At 39.1% G+C, this 24,944-nt stretch overlaps 1 long non-coding RNA gene and 1 pseudogene across 1 annotated transcript; one reads left to right on the top strand and one right to left on the bottom strand.

Moving 5' to 3' along the window:
* Positions 1 to 1,399: 1,399 nt before the first annotated feature.
* Positions 1,400 to 11,057, top strand: LOC112668291 (uncharacterized). Its single transcript, XR_003141626.2, has 3 exons — positions 1,400 to 1,801; positions 7,425 to 7,452; positions 10,946 to 11,057. It is a non-coding gene; the product is annotated as an uncharacterized LOC112668291 (long non-coding RNA).
* A 10,898-nt stretch (positions 11,058 to 21,955) lies between these two features.
* Positions 21,956 to 22,321, bottom strand: LOC112668293 (dynein light chain roadblock-type 1-like; annotated as a pseudogene).
* Between the last annotated feature and the right edge of the window lie 2,623 nt (positions 22,322 to 24,944).

The following is a 24,944-nucleotide window of genomic DNA, read 5'->3' on the forward strand; positions in this document are numbered from 1 at the left end:
GTGTCTGTCAGTTTAAAAGAATCAAAGTCTGTTATTTTAAAAGAATCAAAACCTTTATTCTCATTCTCCTCTACCACCCTCTTCCATCCTCATTCACTCTGACTTCACAGACCTTGAGAAAGCAGGTGTTCCTGGATGTCTACACTCAGGCGGCCTTGGAGACCCATGGATCAGGACTCTAGGCAGATGGATGAATCTAACACATTCCAGGTTTGATTCTGATATAGGGCTTTATGTGGCTCGCCACCACCAATTTCCAGAGCCTTCTTCCTCTGCAGACTGAGAATGCTCAGCAGACAGATTACATTGGGGGACCTTGGGACACAAGCATTCCCACTGTCTATGAGCTCTTCTGGTGCATTCTCTACTTACCTTGAAGACAACACAAGCATTTTTTGAGGTGATAAACTATGACCTTATGACAACAGTCTTATTTATGATTCTTGAATTATAAAATATTTTAATGGGAGAATTTCCCCAGAAATTTAAGAGTGATAATTAAAAATAGATAAAACACACAAGTTCAGGAAAACTTAGTACACTCAAATTCTTCCAGCAGATCCTGGTACCATTATATACACGATTATATTTAATTCAATCTAAGATGATTACTTCAAACTGGATTCTCCTGCTCTCTATTTCTGGTTCCTCAGGGATCCTATGAAAAATCTGAGGAAATTTCTTGCTGATTGGGGAGATATTAAACTGCAACATATGGCCCACACATGTGATTAGTATTCCTCTAAGGAAAAATGCAAAGGATTATATTTAGAATACAGGGTATGTGCTCAGTGGTTCTGGATGACCCAGGGGATTATTAGGTTCTTCTTGTGGAATTTTCTATAGTTGAAAGATGAATCCGGAATTCTGAATGTTTGGTGTGGACATTGGAGCTCATCTGTAAGATTTTGCAGGTGTGAGGCCTGCCAAATTTTCAATATCATGTAGTTTCTTGAAAGGTATTCATACTGTTCCTCAGAGATTTTCTGATTTTCAGGGTCTCTACTACATATTTTAGAGGAGTCTTTTCACACAAGTATCTTCTGAAGTAAAAAATTAATAATTCATGAATAATATGTTATTGGCCCCCAAATAAAATGAGTTGAGCCTATAATAGCATTGCCAGTTTTGTGCTACAGTACTTCAAATGAAATTATTCTAAATTTCTTTCCTTTTCACTACAAATGTGTTTTACCACATATTTGATGACGGAACTAGAGAATGGGACATGGTTTCTTTTTTAAAGATTTTATTTATTCGAGACATAGTGTGTACAAGTGGGGGCTGGGCAGAGGGAAAGGGAGGAGCAGACTCCCCACTAAGCCCGTAATGGGGCTCCATCCCAGGACTTCACGATCATGACCTGAACTGAAGGCAGATGCACAACCAACTGAGCCACTCAGGTGTCCTGGGACATGGTTTCTGATGAAACTCTGACACTCATATTATGGTCTTGGGAGGCCACTGGCAGATATCAGGAGGACCTGCTGCATTGGTCCAAGGCCATGGCTAATCTGACCATCTCAGAAGCTCCTAAATACCTTTTCGATCTTCAGGTAAAATGTCCTCTACTGCAATATGAACTCCTTGTTTTGTAAGTATCCAACCTCAACCACTGAAGTCCTAAAGAATGTCAGGGCTTCCAACTGCCTATATGTGGCCTTTCCATTTGAATATCCTACTGGCAGCTCAAAATCAGTATCCCCTGCCCAATCTACTCCTCCAGCAAACTGCTTCTCCTTCTTGGTTACCTGACTGCTATCAGCTTAGTGACACCAACTTCTCATTTCCAGTCACTCAGGTGAGAATTTTGGGGGGAGTACAATTTTATTCGTTCTCTTACACTAACCTCTTTTGAAGTCCCTTGATTCCTTTTTCAAGCATTTGGATTCACTTTCCACATTTTTCTCCTTTGACATCATGTGGGAGGCTTTGATTATGGCTGTTTCCCACTACTCCAGTGCCTTCTCGTCCGGTTCAGCCTCAGTTCTGCCCAGTGATTCTTCATGAACCATCTCCCTTTCACGTGTGTTACTGTCCTGGGCTCTAGGCATTGATCACAAGCTTAAACTATTTTATCTCACTCTCAAGGACCTCCTCTAATAAGAACCTACTCATCTGGCTTCCCATTACTGCCAAAAACACTCCCCCCTCTACTTCAATCAGATTAATTTCCTTCTGTCTTTTTTCCTTTATTATCATATTAAACTCTTACTTGTTTCTGTTTCATTTTTTTTTCTTCCTAAAATATTCCTTTTCCACCTTTCAAATCTCTATATTTGGACCTCTGATAATCCCACCTCACAGTAGCTTCTTCTTTCCCTGCACCTAAAAGCACATCAAAACCATAAAAATGTGTTCCTACTCTTCAATCCAGTAATACCATTTCCAGAACTGTATCCTAAATCATTAACATTAATGATTAATTAATTAACAAATTAGAGAAAGCTCTTGTGCACAAAGTTTCCCCTCCCCTCTGACACTATTGATAATATTACTGAGGAATGGCAAACAAACTATATGTCCAGAGATAGAAATTATTGTACATCACTCTATAAGATGCACAAAATGAATATTATGAAGACTATGTAATTACATAAAATTTGTAAAAAATATAAAGCTAACTGGACAGTAGCAACAGAATATAATATTGCATGTATATAAACACTTTAAATCAGCCTTTAATATGCAAAACATTTTAAATCAACCCTTAATATGCAACTATAAACACTTTCAGCCCTTAATATCCCAAATTTTAAACAAGCTTGATTATGAAACGGTAAAGAGATAATGTAAACCTAAAGACATTGCTGACACAAAAAAACACTTTCATTTACAAGTTTCTATGTAAATAAATTTGGATTTTTGTGAAAAAGAATGTAACATCTTTTATGTGCCTATGACATTCTAGTTATTTTATATCTCATTTAATCCTTACAATATACCCAGAGAGGGAGATATTATTAGCTACATTTTATAGATGGATAAAATAGACTGGGCAAGGTTAAATAATTTTCCTAGGATCACAGAGTAGGAAGTGGAAGGTTCAGGATTTCCGCCTGATTTTGCTGTATGGTAATCTGAAACAAAATTAAACACTTCTTTATTCTTAATAAACAAATTTAAACAATTCTTTATGCCTTTTAAAAAAATTTTTATTTATTCACGAGAAACACAGAGAGAGGCAGAGACATAGGCAGAGGGAGAAGCAGGCTCCCTCGTGGAGAGCCTAATGTGAGACTCAATCCCAGGACCCGGGATCACGACCTGAGCCAAAGGCGACGCTCAACCACTGAGCCACCCAGGTGCCACAACAATTTTTTATTCTTAACAGAATTTCTATTATTGAGGACCTGAGTATTAAATAATGTGCCTATTGCAAACTTTAAAAAGTTGGGGACAAGAGTAAGACAGAGAAGGGGAGGTTGGGAATTAGTTACATGGACTTCTGAAGAAGTAATCAGAAACAATACAGAAGTTAATGTCCATTCTGGTGGACAGAGGGCCTTGTGGGAGCTCTGGTTCACCATTTTCAGCTTAACATTTATGATTCAGAGGTGACAATGATAAAACCGTGCAAGCACTTGAATGATTTGATTAGGATGCAACCCACCCTCAAAATCAGAAAAACGGATGCTACCACCTTTCTGTAAACCCGCAGTTCAGTTGGTACTTCATGACACTGGTTTTGAGTAATCTTTCAGCTTTCCAAAGATAGTTGGCTCTCCAGACTCCAATTTGTTTCTGTGGCAGAGGATTCTGTAGTCATGTCCCATATATGGATAATAAGAAGCTTTGAAATTTTGGCAATCTTTGACTGCAAGGAATATGTCTGTCTGCAGAAGATCTTGTAAAAATAATGTTGGCAAAAACCTAATTTTACTAAATTCATGGAACTGGTAGCTAACTGGGAAAGGTATTAACTCGGAGATCCATACGTTGTTCCCCTGGGACTTGAAAATGTGGATTTCCTATTGAATAGGACAGGTGAGATGTTTCTAGCTTCTTCCATGGTCTTCAAGCTACATGGGGATTGCCTAGGCACTGTGGATGAAGTGCTAGTGAGAAATTGAATCTTACAGTGATTTGGTTATCAGGTTAGTTTTTGGAAGTATATTGTACTTTTCAGAGCCTACTAATAGATAATGCCATTAGTTTAAAAGATGAGGCTCTTCATGCCTAAAAGAACTCAAAATTTGTTTTCCATTGGTGTGCCAATTTATTTACTCACAAGCATCAGCAGATAATTTTCAGACAGTCTATGGGGGTAGCATGAATTGGAGTACTATTGCCTGGAAAAGCACTTTGTTGCTAGAGTGAACAAGATAGGCAAGGAAGGAGTATACCTCTGTTGTGTGGGAGAGTGTTCAGGTAAGACGTCTGAAGCCTAAAAAGGTTAAAGGGCAATGATACTGCCCTCTCCCTTCCTGTACATGCAACTTATGCCTTATGTTATGTTGTTTTGACTTCTTTTTGCTTTCAAGTTTTCCCATACTATACATTTTAACTTGAACCCACTGTGCAAAAATTCTGGGGTGGGGAGGTAGTGGGGGAAATTTTAACCTCCTGTGATATGGTCCTAAGTTTTGTATCTCTCTTGGGGTAGCACTACATTGGTTAAAATTTGTAGTTTTGTGAAACCTTTTCCTTGGTAAAGAGTGAGAAGTCCAAGGTTTGGGAGGACCCCATGTCCACCAGTCATCTTAGCATTGTTACCAATAGTTCATGAAATGATTAAGTTGTGTGGTATTGAAATCTCGAACAGTTTTAAAAATTGAAGTTCTTTACGTGATCAGTTTTAGGAGACAGGAAATGCTGAAATTAGCAAATGTGCATGGAATGACTCAGAATATCCACTGACCCTACTATCTGATGACCTTAACCGCATGGGAGAGAAGAGAGGCCCATTGGAACTTCTTGTCTCTTTTTATTTTTTATTTTTTTTTCTTGTCTCTTTTTAAAAATACTTTTACGTCTACCTAAAGTCTCTTTTTATTATGAAAAGTTAGAAACAATTTGGCTTTTAAATCTAAGAATAAAATAAAATAAAATAAAATAAAATAAAATGGAATTAGCGAGGGAGATAAAACATAAGAGACTCCTAACTTTAGGAAACAAACAAGACCGGTAGAGGGGCGGTAGGTGGGGGCATAGGGTAGCTGGGTGATGGGCATTAAGGACAGCACTTGATGTAATGGGCACTGGGTGTTACTTGCAACTGATGAATCACTAAATTCTACCTCTGAAACTAAGAATATACTGTATGTTAATTAATTGAATTTAAATAAAAATGTCAGTAAACAAAACAAAACAAAACAAAACCAGAATTCTATTCAGTTGAATGATTTTCAAGCTAGATGACTAGTGATTCAACTTGATATTTTCTTAGCTTCTATTTTCTCAAAAAGAGTTGAATGTTTTTACTTTTGGTATGCATCCGATAAGCAGAGTATAGGTTACATGCCTAAGTATACTGTCCAAGGATTCTATTATGGAGAAATTTTAGAGTTTATCCTGTCATATTGGTTGTTACATCAATGGTAGTGTTTTTAATAAAAGCATGACTTTTGGCCATCATTTTATTTCCCCTTCACTGGGATATAATCAGCATCAGACTTTCTTCAGATTGTGAGGAAAAAAAAACCCCTATTATTCTATCAGTGACCTTTGGCAAGCGGCTGCTCTCTTGAACTGTTCATGTCTCTGGAGTGTTTGACTAAGGTTTCTTCTGGTCAAGTCATTGACAATTCAAATGTCAAACAACAATGTGGCCATTTTTCATCTTGAGATAACTGTTTCTCTAATAAGATGATCAATTAGTCTTATTCACATTACAACATACCTTCTCATGTATTTTTATGCCATCCAGAGATCTCTATAGTCCTATTACCTTCTTATTAAAAACCCTCTTCATTTAGATTTCAGGCTATTAGAATATATAATCAATCCAAACACACCTCATGTATGACCTACGTGTATTGACATTTATACCAATGCATCCTCCAAAGGTGGTATTATGGAAAAAAAAATCTATTCTCAAGGATCTGAATTAAAGTCTTCCATAGAAAATGTCCCACTTTTGGTAAACTAACATTTTAGAAGTGGGCTTTTCACTGAAGCAAAACTTACATTTAATTACAATTCCTTGGGATTTTTTTCAGTTGGAAACCAGGCATTTCATGGAATGCCTTACAAGAAAAATTATAATACTTGTTTGCTTTTTGCAAGAAAACACTTAAGATGTCATACTTGCTTTTAAAGAAAAGTGTAATGCGGGAAACATTAGGTGTACATTTTGTGAAGAATTCTCAGCCCATCATTATATATACTTTGGAAAGTTTTCACTGTTGTCTGGGATTGTGTACATGCAGCTGCTTCAAAGGTAACCAGGTTTAATTAATTAATTATTTTTTTGGTGCAAAAAGGTGGTTTTATTAAAAGTACGGGCACAGGACCCCTGGGTAAAAAGAGATGCATGGAGTCATGAGGTGTGGCCTATTGTATACTTTCAAGTTGGGAGTGGGTGAAGGAGAGGATAAGGCTCCCAGGTATTTTGGAAACAAGGTTTCCAGGCCCCTGATGGGGCTAGCTATTGTTTGAAAAGTCATTCTTACTGTTTGGTAAAAACTCAGTCATGAGGCTCTTCAGATGTACATTAGTGGGTCATATGCCACCAGATTTTATTTTATTTTATTTTTTTTCCAATTTTTATTTATTTATGATAGTCACAGAGAGAGAGAGAGAGAGGCAGAGACACAGGCCGAGGGAGAAGCAGGCTCCATGCACCGGGAGCCCGATGTGGGATTCGATCCCGGGTCTCCAGGATCGCGCCCTGGGCCAAAGGCAGGCGCCAAACCGCTGTGCCACCCAGGGATCCCTGCCACCAGATTTTAAATAGGAACTACTGCTTTTTCTTAGTTCCTTGTTAATGATAATATCCTCTGCATCTACCCACATTTTCAAAAGTGCTTTACATTACAGTTGGACAATTTATAAATCCTTCCCAAGAGATACCTACAGTTTAGAGAGATCTATGAATGCTCTCATTTTTAGAGATCTTATTTTTAATTAATGAAACTTAAAAAGGCCCTTTCTGAGAATGGTACTTGGAGCTCAGAGTGCTTATACCTCTGAATAGAAACTGTTTTAAATCATTTTGGGGGGCATAATAAAAATATAGTACTGTGGGTATATGTGTATGTGTGTCTGTGTGTAGCGAGGGAGAAAAAAAATGCCATGTCCGGAATTAGTCTTTAGTAACACATTTCAGAGATTTGGAATATTTAACATATTCAAAACAGCTAGCTTAAAATAATAGCAAAATACTTTCCTACATTTGAAAGTGAGACAGCCGTTCCAATAAGCATTATAAATAGAATAATCGTCACTGGTTCATTAATTCTTTCTCTTTTTCCTATGACAAGCTGGTGACAAGCACCTAATCTGGGCCAGGTAAGTACAGAGCGCTGGCAATACAAAGATAAATGACAATCTGTGCCCTCCTGGAGATATTTTTCCTCCTGGAGTTTTAAAGTTTAATTTCACTTGTGCTTTTATTAGGAAGGAAAGGGAGAAGAGGAGGGAAATGATGGTCTAAAAAAGGGATGGGTCAGAAAAGTTATTATTCAGCTTTTCTTGGGTGATTTTTTAAGAGATTTTATTTATTTATTCATGAGAGAGACACAGAGAGAAGCAGAGACACAGGCAGAGGGAGAAGCAGGCTCTCTGTGGGGAGCCTGATGTGGGACTCGATCCCAGGACCCCGGGATCACACCCTGGGCTGAAAGCAGGTGCTCAACCGCTGAGCCACCCAGGTGCCCCTCTTGGGCAATTCTGAACCTAGTCCATTATTATAAAGTTCTCAATTATTTCTCCATCTGAAATGAAACATACACCCCTTTTCTCTTGCACAAAGAATGAATAATAACACGATGAGAGCGTGGGATCTGGAGTCAGGTAGGTATGGGCTGGAATACTAATCCTGCCACCAATTTGATTGTACCTTTCCGTGATTTACTTAATTAGCCTCTCTGTGGATTGGTTTTCTCATCACACAATGGGAGTAAAAAATGCCAGGTCCTGGCTAAAGGCTGTTTCTTTTCCCTTCTAGGCTCTTCTTTTCCTTTCATGCACTGAATATTATTGATCTGAAAATGAGGCACCACACCAAAAATTTAAAATAATTTGAAACTTGGGAATTGTATCTTTCAAATGATGTAGCATAATTGCTAACCTTGATGTTTTATAAGGCACTGGAGTAAAAATGATGTCAGGGCTCCCTAATCCCTTGGTCTGGCTATACATGTTTGGCACAGATCCCAGACTAAATATAGCAAGTCTTGCTTCTTGGGTCAATATAATTTCTAATCCCTAGGTTGAATGAGCAAATCTTCCCAGACAAGATTTAATTCACAAATGCATTTAGGTAGACACTGGATATATCTAACTGTACATCATCAAGTGAAAACAGGTCATCAGCATTAGCTTGGCTAACTGAAAAGAAACTTGCATTAGGAAACCAGCAATCTCACCAACAAATCCTGCTGGGGATGGACTAAACATAATTGTTCATTGAAAAAAAATTAAAAATAGAATATTAGGGATATATTCTCCCATTGATAGTTGCACATAATTCCCTGAAGTGTTAATGGAAGCTCAGCAAGTGCATCATCAGGAAAATCTGCCTCTTAACATCCACATTCATCTGTCAGTCTCTTTCCACAGACTCTTGAAGTGGGGTGGAAAGGGGAAAAAAAATCCCATAGAATTTCCAAGTAAGAGAAGTCCATCACTTTGCACTTACCAGTTCACCACACTATCTCGCCTTCACTTTAGAATAGCTACACTATTGGGAATCATGTGTTCCCATCCCTGGAGGATGGACTTTGCTGTCTTTATCTTTCTGGACTAGATAGATTAATGGGATTCCATGTAACTTAACCCATGAAGGGCAAGTTTTAAGCCAGGTCCTTCTTACTTACACGGACTTTAAAGACATTCCCTTCCTGCCTTTGCCAAAATGTCTCTGAGTTCTTGGACTTAGAGCTGGGAGCAGGCTTTGTACTCCTGGAATCTCAGAAGACGTGAAAGGTCTCTATTTTTCCATTCATTTCTATTGAAACAAACAAGCCTATATTTTCCAATTTCTTCCCTAACTAAAATCAATTTCTGTGGTGGATGAAAGTTACTATCACGACTCAGTGTGAAAAGTCAATGAGAAATTGAAGACTGCTGTTCCTGCGACTACTTCCAATGATTGCAGTAGCAGGCTTAAACTGCCTTCACGGGAGTCCTGTAAGCCAGGCCCCAAAGAATTCTTATATTTCTGTGTAACCCCTTCCAGTAAAACAGCATTCAATCTAACTGAGACTGAGTCAGCTACACTTCTGCGATTTGTTTGGCTTGTGGCTTCTATTGGTTTTCTATTACTGCCTTAGCAAATTATCACAAACTCAGTGGTTTAAAAACAACCCAAATTTATCATCTGGCAGTTCTTGAAGGCAGAAGTCTGATGCAGGTCTCGCTGGCCTAAAACTAAGGTGTTGGCAGGGGTACGTTCCTTTCTAGGGGCCTGAGGGGAGAACAAGTTTGCTGGTATTTCCAGTTTCTAGAGGTATCTGTGCTAGAAGAAGTTGCTGAATCCTCTTCCCAAAAATACTGGGTCTGGGGTGGGATGATAAAAAGAAAAGAAGAGCTCTGTTTTGTGAGTCTTTTGTATTAATGGCCGCTATGGTAGGCAGCCTTTAAGGTGACCCCAATGATTCCAGTTCCCTGAGTGTGAGCTGGGCCTAGTGACTTGCTTTCGACCAACAGACTATGGCAAAGATGATGAGAATTTGGTTCTGAGGATAGGCCGCAGGGAGACTCTGGCTTCCCTCACGCTGGCGCCCATGTGTTTGCTCTGATGAGAATCAGCTGCCATGTTTCGAGGATGGCGTGAGAGAGAGGCGCCATGGCAAGGGTCTGAGGTAGGCTCCGGGGACAGAGGCAAACCCCGGCTAGTGGAAGGGGAGGCGGGCGGGATGGGGTACTGAGTGACGGGCACTGGGGAGGGCACTTGAGGGACGAGCACTGGGTGTTATACTATATGTTGGCAAATGGAACTTCAATTAAAGAAAAAAAAGAAAAGAAAAGAAAAGAAAAGAACCCAGGCCCTTGGGATGCCTGGGTGGCTCAGTGGTTGGGCATCTGCCTTCGGCCCAGGTCATGATCCTAGAGTCCCTGGATCAAGTCCCACGTCGGGCTCCCGTGGGGGGCTTGCTTCTCCCTCTGTCTCTGCCTCTCTCTGTGTGTCTCTTATGAATAAATAAATAAAATCTTAAAAAAAAAGAAAGAAAGAAACTCAGGCCCTCAATGCAGAGGATCCGAATCCTGTCAACAAGCGCTTGAATGCACTTGGAAGTGGGTCTTTCCTTGCCCAGGCCTTGGGGCAGCTGCCATCCTTGAGGCTGAGGCATCCCGCAAGGTGGAGCCTGGATTTCTGATTCACAAAAACTTTGGGAAAACAAACACTTGTTGTCTTCAGCCTCTAAATTTGGGGATAATTTGTGTCCTAACAATAGATAACGAATACAACAATGGAACGGCATTTTGGCAAGTTTGGAAAATAGAGGGGGAGAAAAATGATCCAAAATTCTACTACTCAGTCACAACTATGGCTTTATTTTTGTGTGTTTTGCTCCAATTGGCATATGTACATACACATACATTTCTACTGCTGATATGCATAATGTGAATAAAATTTCACATCCTATTTTTTCATTTAACACTATGCCATAAGTATTTCCATGTTTCTTTAAGAATTTTTGTACTTATGGGGCATCTGGTTGGCTCAGAAGAGCATGGGACTCTTGATATTGGTGTGAATTCGAGCTCCAAGTTGAGTGTAGAGAATACTTAAAGTAATAAATTTTTTAAAAAAGAATTTTGTACTTTATTTTTAAAGGCACGACAATCTCTGAAGAGGAAATGCCACAATTCAGCTGATTTCCTCATTCTCTTTGGGCATCTTCATTACTTCCTATTTAATTTGCAATTAAAAATAATGTGGGAACCATCAGCTTTGTGGATGTGGTTTTTTTTTTTCTCTTCCCACTTTAATTTTTCTCATATCTTTATCTTTCTTGGTACATTTCTCAATTTGCTATAGTAACTCCTCCGATAATCCTCAGTGGTTGGTGGATGGCAAAATTTCCGAGTCACTTCATGCTAAAGCTGTCTTTGTTTTTCTTTTCATTAAATATTAATCTAGATGGCTATTGATTTTTGGTTGAAAATTGCGATGCCCAAATATATGGCAATATCAAACCTAAGAAAAATTCTACCTCTCCAATAAGAATATAGTTTCAAAGTTTTTAGCCAGTTTGAGTAGACAATTTTATACATGGAAACAATATAGGTAATGTATATATATTTATAACTAATGTCACACAAGCATTTAAATGGCCAGATTACAAAAACCACTTTTTAAAATTTTGAAATACTGCCTTCTTTTTATTTCTTGTTGAATTCTTAAATATTTTTTATTGTGGTACAATACATGTAATATAAAATTTGGCATTTTGGGGACCCCTGGGTGGCTCAGTGGTTGAGCATCTGCCTTTGGCTCAGGGTGTGATCCTGGAGACCCAGGATCGAGTCCCACATCGGGCTCCCTGCATGGAGTCTGCTTCTCCTCCCTCTGCCTATGTCTCCGCCTCTCTCTCATTGTGTCTCTTGTGAATAAATAAATAAAATATTTTTTTTAAATTGGCATTTTGATAATTTTTAAAAAGATTTTTACTTATTTATTTGAGAGAGAGAGAGCACAGGCAGTGGGGAGGGGCACAGGAAGAGGGAGAAGCAGACTCCCCACTGAGCAGGGAGCCTAAGATGGGGGCTCAATCCCAGGACCCCAAGATCATGACCTGAGCTGAAGGCAGACACTTAACCAACTGAACCATCCAGGTGCCCCACCATTTCGATAATTTTTATGTGTACAATTTAGTAGCATTAAGTACATTGATGTTGTTGTGCAACTCTCACCACTATCCATTTCCAGAATGGTATTGCCTTTCTTTTGGAGTAGGAAAAATTCTTGTAAGTGGGATTACTGGGTCAGAGAGTTTGAATTATGTACCCTTTTTGAAATTCAATTATATTGTAGTGTCTAAGCACGTGGGCTATAGAGTTAGACCAAACTGGATTTGAATCCTGAAACTGAGTAATACTTGACCACCTTTGGGAAGTAATCTAATTTTTGTAAGTCTCGTGTTCCTCTTCTACAAAGTGCCTTCTAATGCAGGCACCCCAAAATACCTAATAATAATTGGTATGAAATTATATAGTCTAAAATACTTAGGATTGTGCCTGGCACATAATGCCCATTATTTCTTTTGTAATGTGCAAAGATGTAAATGTGAACTCCTATTATTTATCATCATTATCATCATCATGCTCAGGATCTTATAGAATCAGTTGTTCTCTTAATAATGTGGCTTTTGGCATTTTACTGCTTCTGTAAGGAGATTTTCAACAATATCTGTGAACAGTATTTGTGTTTTGAACAAGTTATGATACTGTCAGGATTGTAAAAGATGCTATTGGTGTGGTTCAGTGTAAACTTGAGGGATGAGCTTTTTATAGAGCTTAGCAACAGATGCAACAAACATGGAATTAAACCACAACAGTATTCATAGTACATCACCCCAGAACAGGTTTCAATATCAGATGAAATACAGGGTGAAGGAATATGAAACAATAATGGGAAGGGTGGGGGTGGAGAGAGATACTGGGATTTTGAAGAAATGAGTAGAAAGAAAGGCAAGTTCCTGGTTATCGAGCTCTTAAGGAAGTCTGTGTGGTCAACATACAGTCAATGAGCTGCAAACACCCTTGCAATACTCCTGTGAGATAGTGAGAAGCAGACAAGGAAGCCTAAATACAGAAAACTTACTTTCTGGGCATCACACAGCCAGTTATTGGCAGAAGTGGGATTGAAATTTAGGCTTCCGATTCCATGATGCTATTTGTTTGTGGCTCTCTATATTAGTCTGATGAAGGATGAATTCTAGAAGGAGGTTTTTTTTCTGTTTGAAATGAATGAGTCTTTACCCAGGCACAGACTCACACAGAATGAATAAGCACAGCTGTGCTAGAGAGCTTCAGTTTGCCCCCAGAGATCCATGCCTATCCTTCTCCATCTTGCTGTCTACATCAGAATTGACCTGTAGAGATTGCATCAAAGGGCTCCCTTGCCCTCAGCTTCCTGTTGGTATTGGTAAAGGAGATTAGAGGGAAGAGTGTATTTATGGTTTCCTCCCTGAGGGGTTTCATTAGGCTGGCTGTGTCCTGGCTCCTGTCTGGCATCCCTCTGTGCACAATCTTCAGGTTCCAGTAACTTCTCTATACCCTCGTTTTTGCAGGGTGGTAACAGTCCCTGGGGCACTATAGTGCTATGCCTTGTTGATTCCCTATATCTTGCTCACATCTTTATAAATAGTCCCTTTACCAAACTCTCCTCAAATTATCCCATTTTGGAAATACCATCTGTTTTCTAATGGGCCTCTGACTGACCCACAAGCCTTATTGCCATTAACCAGAACGTTTGGGGAAGAAAGAGGAGGTGACTTGTTCAGAGAAGGATCTGACTTCTCACCACTCCAGACTGGGTTTGGCCTAGAATGATGGCAAAGGAAGGTATGAGTAGAGTTATTTCACTATCTATGAATCCTCAAGAAAACTGGATCTTTCCTCTTCCAGTTGAAGGTGAGAAGACTTTTCTATCAATGGGGACTCACCAGATCCAGAAGAGAGGCCTGGACTGAGTAGTGTCCTGTTGCCTTGGGCCATCCTGGAGAGATGACCATTAGGTTCCACTCTGGGTGTGGCCTGGCCTTTTGTCAGGAGTGGTCAGGCAGTTCAGGGCAGAGTTGCCCAGCCATCTATTTGCTAATTCTTAAAAGTCATAGAGCTAAAAGCAACCAAATCCTCACATTTCAGAACTATCATCGGCATCTAAATTATGGTATTATATTTAAGCTTTATATCCAAGACTTGCAGGCTTTGGGTACCTTAAGGAAAAGTCTAGTGACCAAAGAAAGTCTCACGACTGAATGTCATTTGTTTGAAGGTCTCTGGACTCCAGAGAAGAGATTGTTCTGGGAACCTGTACCAAGATACCACCATTGTCCCATATGAGATAGACAGCTTTGACATTGAAGTTGGGGTATTTTCTGTTTCATGTCTTCCTTTGAGAAGGCTTTATACCTTGGGTAGGACACAGAGCCCCAAAGCTGCCAGGCTCTAGCCAGCTGGGAGAGCTTCTTTTATCCCGCACACAGTGATAACATCCAAACCCACTGACTGTTAACTTAGCTATCTTCTCTTTTCTAACTGATTTTAGCTTGATTTCTCATGTAGCCCACACTTTGGTACATGGTTATGTAGAGGCTGCTTTTTGTGGTTACTTCAGTAGTGTATAGTCCTTCATTTATTCAAGTATTTATCGGGGTGGGGCAGGGACTGGGCAATAATGGGCAGCTGAGAATATGATGAATAGAGTTAGTCCCTATGGCCATGGAACTTAATGTCTAGTGGAGATACAGATACACAAAAAATAATTACCCATGGTTCCTTGTTTCATCAACTTTACTGTAACTAGAAGTCAGAATTCATCTCCACTGTTTTGATTTTTTTTATTGGAGTTCCATTTGCCAACATATAGAATAACACCCAGTGCTCATCCCGCCAAGTGCCCCCCTCAGTGCCCATCACCCAGTCACCCCAACCCTTTCCACTACCCCTTGTTCGTTTCCCAGAGTTAGGGGTCTCTCATGTCCTGTCACCCTCAATGATATTTTCACTCATTTTCTCTCCTTTCCCCTTTATTCCCTTTCACTAATTTTTATATTCCCCAAATGAATGAGACCATATAACGTTTGTCCTTTTCTGATTGACTTACTTCACTCAGCATAATACCCTCCAGTTCTATCCACATAGAAGCAAATGGTGGGTATTTGTCGTTTCTAATAGCTGAGGAATACCCCATTGTATACATAGACCACAGCTTCTTTATCCTAGGTCATAGGGCAGATCTATTTTTAACTCTTTGAGGAAACTCCACACAGTTTTCCAGAGTGGCTGCACCAGTTCACATTCCCACCAACAGTGCAGAGGCTTCCCCTTTCTCCGCATCCTCGCCAACATTTTGTTGTTTCCTGCCTTTTTAATTTCCCCCATTCTCACTGGTGTGAGGTGGTATCTCATTGTGGTTTTGATTTGTATTTCCCTGATGGCAAGTGATGCGGAGCATTTTCTCATGTGAGTGTTGGCCATGTCTATGTCTTCCTCTGTGAGATTTCTGTCCATGTCTCTTGCCCATTTCATGATTAGATTGTTTATTTCTTTGCTGTTGAGTTTCATAAGTTCTTTATAGATCTTGGAAACTAGCCCTTTATCTGATACGTCATTTGCAAATCTCTTCTCCCATTCTGTAGGTTGTCTTTTAGTTTTGTTGACTGTTTCTTTTGCTGTGCAGAAGTTTTGATCTTGATTAAGTCCTAATAATTAATTTTTGCTTTTGTTTCTCTTGTCTTCATGGATGTATCTTGCAGGAAGTTGCTGTGGCCAAGTTCAAAAAGGGTGTTGCCTGTGTTCTCCTCTAATATTTTGATGGAAGCATGTCTCACATTTAGATCTTTTATCCATTTTGAGTTTATCTTTCATCTCCACTGTTTTGTATCCATTGAGTATCCAAGCACATCGGTGACATTCAATAGGTACTTTGTTTTATACATTTTCTGCTGATAGTTCAGAGCTTCTTATTCTGCCTGCCTTGGTGTCAAAGGCATCAGATCTGGCCTTGAGGCAAAGAAGAAAATCAGATTGGAAACTGATGCCTGTTTTGCTCTTTCTATACATTCTGGGACAACTGTCATAGCAGACTAGATAGCTCCAGATGTACACCAGATTGGGCTAGTTCCCCCATCCTAGTCCTTCTTCTGGGAGGCACACCTGTGCCCCTCATTGATGAGCTTCTCTGGCCCACTGCTAGGAATCATTTTCCAGTAAAGAAAAAAATAAAGAGGAAAGAACAGCAAGCTCTGTGACTAAACCAGCTTCAGCTCTCAGGGGTACGAAATCCTTCTCCAAATCACCTCATTAAAGGGAACGGGAAAGGAAAGACTCTCTCTGAGGATCACTGGAGTGTAGTCACCATCTATTCCTTTCATTTTCTTGCTAAATTCTGGACATTTGTGGCCACTGGCTGATATATTTTACTTTGGCTTTTTTTTTAGGGACTAAAGTGCCCAGTGATTCAAGCCAGTATATTCTGAGCTTGTTTGGGAATGGTTTGTTTCAATTATTAATTTAATTTCCAACATTCTTGGTGTTTTTTTTCACTTTCAGTTAAAATAAATTTCATTTGTTGAATGTATCAGGATTTGCATGACCTTTGAAATGATTCTTTGTAAGGAAACTGAGTAGCTTAAAATGGATAATAGCCCTTATGTTGGTAATTATCATTTGGTATTAATAGCACCTCTTCCATCTAGCCCCTTCAAAATTCAAATTAAAGAGTTAAGTCAATTATGGAATCACAATTACAGCCATAAATTTCTTCAAATTTTTAATTTTTATGCAGTTATCTGTTTATGTACCTTAATTTTATTTTCTTTCTTTTTAAGATCTTATTTATGTATTCATGAGAAACACACACAGAGAGGCAGAGACACACCAGAGGGAAAAGCAGTCTCCCTCAGAACATAAAGATTCCTAACTCTGGGAAACGAACTAGGGGTGGTGGAAGGGGAGGAGGGCGGGGGGTGGGGGGGGTGGGGGCACTTGACGGGATGAGCACTGGGTGTTATTCTGTATGTTGGTAAATTGAACACCAATAAAAAATAAATTTATTATATATATAAAAAAGCAGTTTCCTTGAAGGGAGCCCGATGCAGGACTAGACTCCAGGACCCCGAGATCATGACCTGAGCCAAAGGCAGATGCTCAATCACTGAGCCACCCAGGCATCCCTATGTACCTTAATTTTCATTCATGTTAACCACAGTTACAACTTTTCCCTAAGATTGTCACCTTAACCTGCCATGTCCAGCTCATATTTGTAGTAGCTTCCTTATGATTTTAGGCTCTATTTTTAATTTTAAGGCCACTGGAACTTCTCTCACCTGTGTCTGCAGGGAACTAGGCAAAGAGATCCCCTGTTGCTTACTCTGCCTCAGGACTAAATCTTGAACTGCTCTTTCAGACCCAATGGGGTACTTCCCCATCCCATTGAGACCTTCTCCACTAGTGACTCTATAATGCATTTATCCAACTGCTTTGTTATCCATCAAGTTCTCACCTTGTCTTTTGGAGTGGAAGCATTCCACTTGTCTCCTGGCTCACAACTTTGGCATCATTGACTCCCCCATTCCAGCAACAGCGTCAGTGGCTGCCACAGGAAACGCTCATCCAACCTCCACTTCAGAAGGGAAGTGATGCTTCTATCAGACTTGGTTCAGGCTTGAGGTGGAATCCAGATGCCCTGTTTCTTAAAAAAAAAAATTGTTTTTTTTTGTTAATTGAATGTCAAATTGTGAAAGCTGGTTGGGATGGATAGGGTCAGAAACTAAGCTAGAGGTGGGCTTAGAGCCGAATGCTTTAGATGGGATTAGAATCTAGAATAGATGCAATTCTTTAGCAGAATTAGAGTAAACATTGGCAGAAGACCAATAGCTGATATTTGTAGCTATTGATTTAATATTTGCAATTGTTATGCTGTTTAAATCCTTTTAAAAACTAGAGTTAACCGGAGTTGTGAGAAGCATAATTTCCTTAAGGAATCTCTAGAAGGAGCAATCATTTACAAAGTAGAAAAAAAGTATAAATATTAAGACTGAGTTCACCTAAGAAAGATGAAACAGGCATCTAAAGGAAAATGTATCAGCTAGGATTAGCTCTAGCAAATCAAAATAATAGTGGCTTTAACAAGAGAGCTTTTTTCCTCTCCATGTAAAAGTCCAGAAATAAGCAGTGCCTGAAGTCATCAGGGATGTATGTTCTTCCTGTCTTTCTGTTTTACTGTCTTTAGTGTTCCATCTCCTGGTCCAAAGTGGATGCTAAGCCCTCAGCTGTCACATTTGCCTTCCAGCCAACAGGAAAGAAGAATATTATATACATATATCTTGCTTTTATCACGTTAGATAAAATTTCATCATATGGCCATTCTTAGTTGAAAAAGGGAGGAAGCTGGGAAAGGTCTTTATACCAGGTGGCCATGTGCTCAGCTAAAAATCAGGAATACTATTGCCAAGAAGAAGGAAAGAATAGATGTTGGGGATTAGATAAATATTATGTAATTGAGGACTGTTTGGGGCAAGAGGATCCACAAGCATTTCATGAAAACAAGTTCCAAAGGATTTCTGCCTCCCAGCATTAAATATGTTAAATCATGTTCAGGAACATGTCTGTAACAGAACCACAAGCCAACTCTCAAGAGCCTGGTATTAGAAACCCATCGCAAGTTATTATTGCTAATGTGGGTGTTGAGAATGAAGAAGAGTGAGTGAATGTTGAAGAAAAGACCTCAGAGACTTCTGGATAAATGGACTCTCGAAGTATAACAGCACCTGTCACAACTTGAGGAATGGTTTTGATCATTGTCAATGGAGCTACTCTGAATCGCAGATTTGGGATTTGGAGAGTTTCGTTTTGCTTAGATTCTCCAAAGCAGCATTTCTGTACTTAGATTTTCAAATCAGAGAAGCCGAGACTTCCACTCATAAGGATAGCAGCTTTTTTTCAAAGGAGCGTTTTCTCCTCCCAAATGAGTCAGCTTTAACCTCTTCCTGCCATTTCTGGCAGCCTTGATATGTTTATCCAGTGGTACCCTAAGTTAACTTCATGTGCTTAGTTTGTTAGCAGGGACTGATTTATGAACCAGGAGAGATAAAGTTCACTAGTTTGTGTGGGGAAAAGAAGAAAACAAAGAACTTACTCTAGGAGCCACTAGATCGCTCATCATCAAATTTTGGCTTTACTTGTTTCCTCTGGAAATTTTTCCATGTAAATCCCTTGAGGCTAGGGACTCTTTCTCCCTTGATATCCCAAATGCCTAGCTCAGCGCCTCTCACAAAGCTGGCTCTCGATAAATATTTGTTGAGATATTCTGAAGGAGGTTCATCAGAGACAGTGACAGAAAAACACATAATGAAAATTAACAACCCAGTTTTTGGTAGTCTTAGGTCATGTCTAGTGTTTTTCTTTTTTTTTTTTTTAAGATTTATGTAGGGGCACCTAGGTGGCTCAGTTGGTTAAGCCTTCGGCTTAGGTCATGATCCCGGGGCCCTGGGATTGAGTCCCCCACCGCTGAGCCACCCGGACTACCCCAATAAAATCTTTTTTAAAAAAAGATTTATTTGTTTACTTGAGAGAGAGAGAGAGTGGGCAGGAGAGGGCAGAGGGTGAGGGAGAGAGATTCTCTAGCAGACTCCCCGCTGTGCCCCACACGTGACCCCCATCCCACCACTCTGAGATCATGACCTGAGCCCAATCAAGAGTCTGGCTTTTAGGGATCCCTGGGTGGCGCAGCGGTTTGGCGCCTGCCTTTGGCCCAGGGCGGGATCCTGGAGACCCGGGATCGAATCCCACGTCGGGCTCCCGGTGCATGGAGCCTGCTTCTCCCTCTGCCTCTCTCTCTCTCTCTGTGACTATCATAAATAAATAAAAAATCTTAAAAAAAATAAAATAAAGACTTATTAAGAGTCTGGCTTTTAACTGACTGAGCCACACTGGCTAGGAGCTCTAGGAGCTCTAAAAGAAAAGAAAATTCACAGCAAGATGGCCCTGGGAAGTCTTGAGATTTTGTAAGGAAGTAATGAAGGAAAAACACTCATTTTGACACCTGCTCTTCAGTGTGAAAAATTCACAGCTTTGTAAATGGTAACAAAGGAAAGAAAACCTAATCTATAAGAGTCTGAGTGTTTACCATACGAGATTTCAGGACACACAATTATTCCTTTTGCTTCAGTTTGCTAGTGCCGCCTATTCACCCAAATAAAGATGTCCTTTCTCCAGCCAAACCTGAGCTGCCAGAGTGAACTAATGACTTCAGAATGGAAGACAGATGCTTCCTGTGGGAGGGTTTCTGGGCAGACAGAGAACACATAACCAGAGCTGGTTACAGAATTTGTGAGGCCTGGTGCAAAATGAAAATGGAAGACTGCTTGCTTGTTCAAAAGTGAGAAAAAACATGTCATTAAAGGGACTAAAATATAAAGCTTTTTCCCTTTTCCCACAGTATCTCTGTTGACTTGTGGTGTTTTTAGTTTATTTAATGCTGCTCTAAGTAAAGAAGAATCAAACATTTTAAGTTACTGGCATGCTTTTTACCATTCATCTTTTTATTGTGGAATTTCAGTTTTAAGTTTATTCTAATATATTTATTCGAATTATATGAGAACATTTAACTTGCATGCAGGGTCACCAAACTTGTACAATTTGCGTTTTTGTAGCTCGCACATGCATATATATTTTGTTCTTACTACCACACTGGATATGCTGCAAAGAGCTGTCTCACCTGTTTTTTCTTTTGCTTCTTGATTCATGTGCATTCTCCTAACACTCTTTGGAAGCCAGCAGCTTCCATAAAATGCTTGCTTTGTGCTTGCTTTAAGTCCCGTTGAACTCAATTCTGGATCCACTATATTCTGTGTTCAGGCAGCACCAGGAATGCTATATGAAAATGAGGTGGCAAGAAATGACAGACACACATACCATGTGCATGATCTGCTCATGCCATGCTACATTGTCCCTTTGGACTTCACTTATAAAACCCAAGTTCAAGGATTCAATTATTGTGAATTGCAACACAGTGATAGTAGAGAGTTAAACCAAGTGTGGGGCCCTTTTGAACCTGGCCCTGTGGGCCTGTGCAGGTCGCATGCCCATGAAGACAGTCCTGCATGTAACCAAAGTAAGAGTTACCTTTTCTTTTTTTTTTTTTTTAATTTTTTTTAATTTTTTTAATTTTTTTTAGAGTTACCTTTTCTTTTCTTTTTCAGTAATTTGAAAAATCAGTAGTCATTGGAAGAGCACAAATGAAATGAGCATGTCAATAGGGGCCGTATTGAAGAATAGTATTGTATTGCCTAACTGAAGCTAAGATGAATCTTGAAATATTGTAAAAGAATTAATAGGAGGGGCGCCTGGTTGGCTCAGTCAGAAGAGCATGGAACTCTTGATCTCAGGGTTGTGTGTTTGAGCCTGTATAGTATAGAGATTACTAAAAAATATAATAAATTGACTGAAAAAGAAAGAACAGGAAAGAAAAGAACTTGTAGTCAGTGTTCAATTGAGAATCATCTGAAGTGCAATAATTATGTTAGTGGATTAAAGTTTTTTAAAGAATAGAAATGTTTTTTTATTGCTGCAAATCTTAAAACTTAAAAAAAGGCTAAACATTACAGAGAGGTAATATAAAAAAGCTACTCTCACAGTTTAATGTATGTTGAAAAACTTGTTGCACATATCTGTAACATAACCATTTTTACTCCTAATTCAGGCAGATGACATAAGGTTAAGTAAAGATACTGACATTGTTCTTTTCTTTGCATGCACTAAAATTTTGTATTACCTCATTGATGAGAGCACTGTAATATCCCAAAGGAAGATCCATCTAAATATTTTTAGTTTAAAGAATGGCTTTAAATTGTTTTATTTTTTATTTTTTTAAAGCATTTTAGTTATTTTTAGTTAAAGGAAAACAGACTTTTCCAAGGGTGGCCAAGTAAACTGAAGGTCAGACGGAAGGAACAGGGTGTGTGGGCTGCTCAAAGCTCCTGCTCCAAAATCTGGAGGTGAGGAAAGAAGGTCCTCCCAAGAATTCAAGGGTGACTGGCCAGCAGAGGGATGACTTTGATGACTGTGGGCACTGGATCCGTCTAAGTAGGTTCCAAGATAATTTCCACCTGCCAGTTGATTGACATGATTAACATTATCACTCTTAGGGGCTATTACATTAAGGAATGATGCAGGAAGCCAAGAGAGTGGCTTATTCAGTTGGATTCTGAATCACAATCAGGAAATAGTCTTTATCTGGTGCAACCATAATTTCATTTTTCTTGGAGCAAATTTGAAGGAAGGTGAGGTCATTCTGGGGGTCAGTTTCACGCATGGTGCTCCGGGCCTTCAAGATGAAGTTGCGCATGAGGTTGGCATACTGTGTGGTGGTGGGATTGTCCATGGTACTCTTGATGGGAATGCCTTCTGTGTTCACCACGATGATGCCCTATATTCCCTTCTGGCTCTGAAGTTGCTTCAGTGTCTCCTCCACCTCTACCATTTCTAACCGATCCAGTAGCTCTGCGACACCAGCATTCAGTCCAGGCCTGGTACCTTTCCACCTTTAAATTGTTTTAAATTGTTTAAAGAAACAATAAATAAGCCATTAACTTTTCATCTTCATGTTTCTTTCTTTCTTTCTTTCTTTCTTTCTTTCTTTCTTTCTTTCTTTCTTTCTTTCTTTCATTCATTTATTTGAAAGAGAGAGAGAAAGTGTATGAGCATGAGCAGGAGGAGTGGTAGAAGGAGAAGGAGGAGACTCCCTGCTGAGCAGGGAGCCAGATGGATACTGGATTCCAGGATCTGAGATCATGACCTGAGCCAAAGGCAGAAGCCTAACTGACTGGGCTACCCAGATACCCTAATGTATTTTTTTTATATTAAGATGAAAAAATTCAGCTATATTTTCAAATTATCAATGAAAGCATAAATAACTATATTAGGATGATATGGAAAATCACATGTGACAAGAGGGCTAAGATGAAGTTCTATGAATATACAACTTTGCGAATATTAAAGTGTTGCCACAAAATAAAGATGTATTATATGTTCACTAATAATTGTTGATAATAAAACTAACCCAAAGTCAGATAATTCTTGTGTTTATTCAAATAGTCTTGAACTAATAACTTTTCCAAACACACATACACATACCCACACACCCGTACAACCACACATGTGACTATGCATTGAATATTTCTGGAAGGATATTCAACGTGTTAATTAGGTGGTTCTATCTAATGAGACTGGATGGTGAGAGAAAAGAATTGAACTTTTCAGCTTTTCTTCATCTTCTGTACTAACTGGATTTTTTTTTTATCATGAGTGTGATTTTATTTTAATAATTTTGAAACTGGATAGTTAAAAAAGGTAGCAAGTATACACTAAAACACATACTGCAACCGACAGGCATACATTGTACATGTGTGTCTCTATTAGGATTTCATTTCATTCTTAAGTTGGTCGGAGCCACTCTTTGCCCAGGGGAATCCTTGCATTAATATAATGCCATTGAGGGTCTCCGGAGGTACACGCATCTGCAAAGGGAGAAGGGCTTTTTGCAATAGTAGGGCTTAATTGTTAGTCATGAGAAAGAACAGTATCTGTGAAACTTTTCCTGTCATACAGTATATGTAAATGATCTTCTTTCATAATTCTTAAAACATTTTTTAAATGTAAAAGTTTGAACACACACAAAAGTAGAGAGAAAAGAATCCCTGTGTATTCAGCAACCAGCTTTAGCAATGACCAATTCACGTACAATCTTGTTTTGTTTATACCCCACCCACTCCCCCATCTCACTGAATTATTTTGGAACAAAGCCAAATATCATATCTTTTCATCCATAAATATTTCAGTATGTATTTCCATAAGGACTAAAAAAAAAAAAAAAAAAAAAAAACCACATTAATGTCACAACAACAAAAAAAATCCCCAAGAATTCCTTATTCCTTAATATTATTAAGTATTCAGTTATAAATAAAATTTTCTGTCTCATAAATGTGTTTTTACATTTGACTTATGTATAGATTATAGACTATCTTTTAGCTTATAGATTACCCCCTCCCTATTTTTTTTTTTTACCCTTTATTTATTGAATGAACCAGGTATTTTGTTCTATAGAGTTTTCCATAGCTTGGATTTTACAGATTGCATCTCTCTGTTATTGTTTAACATGTCTTTTGTCCCCTGATTTTTAAAAAAAATATGTTAGTAATTAGATCTGAATGCTTAGTCAGGGCAGCTTTGTTGTGTGGGAGGACTATGTTGTTAGCGGTGGTGTGTACTCCCCACTGCCTCATATCAAAAGGCACAGAATGTCTGGTTGTCTCTCTTCTTGTGATGTTAGCACTGATCAATAGTTTAGGGGCTGTCAGCACAGCCTATTGCAGTAGACTCTTCATTGGTCCCCCCTAGTCTGCCCTTGCTTCCACCCCCAAGGGTTATTTTCCATGTAAGACTGAGCTGGCTGTGGCTTGGCTGGCCAATCTGCTTGTCTTGGTGGAGCTTGATTGGATGATTTTTTCTGGATTCAGTTTGGGTTTCCACATTTGTTGGGCAACTTGGGTTTTTGATCCAGAATGTTCTCCAGTGCAATGGCCGTCTGTTCTTTGTATCTCAATCTATAGCGGGCTAGCCCAGGCATGTTCTCATGGCATTACAAAGGCCCAAGAGCCTTACATGTTTGTAATCATCTGACAGTAAAAAGATCATTCTTTCTTAGCATTGTAAATCCTTTCTTAAACTTCCAATTAGTCTTCAGTATGAGCATTCAGTATAGAGCTGACCTTTCTGAAGTTTTGGCTGTTCATTTAGTCTCTTTATGTAATAGAATAAGGTTTATTATTAACATTTTCTAGTCCTTGTACTTACACAATTTTATAGACTTTCTGACGTGATGAAAGGTCTTTATCATTTTGTTCTTGAGCTTGTCAGTTCAATCCACACCAGAATTCTTTATTTCCTTTAATTTGTCTCATTGACTATTTTACTTCCTGCACAATCCTTCTTCTCTTCCTTTTGACAGCCCAAGCAGATTTACAGACAGTCCGGTTTTAGCTATGCTGACCTATCTATTCAGCTTATCCTTGGGACATTTGGGAGAAACCTGTTGCAGTCGGTGT

Source organism: Canis lupus, chromosome 36 (assembly GCF_003254725.2).
Source record: "Canis lupus dingo isolate Sandy chromosome 36, ASM325472v2, whole genome shotgun sequence".
NCBI lineage: Eukaryota > Metazoa > Chordata > Mammalia > Carnivora > Canidae > Canis > Canis lupus.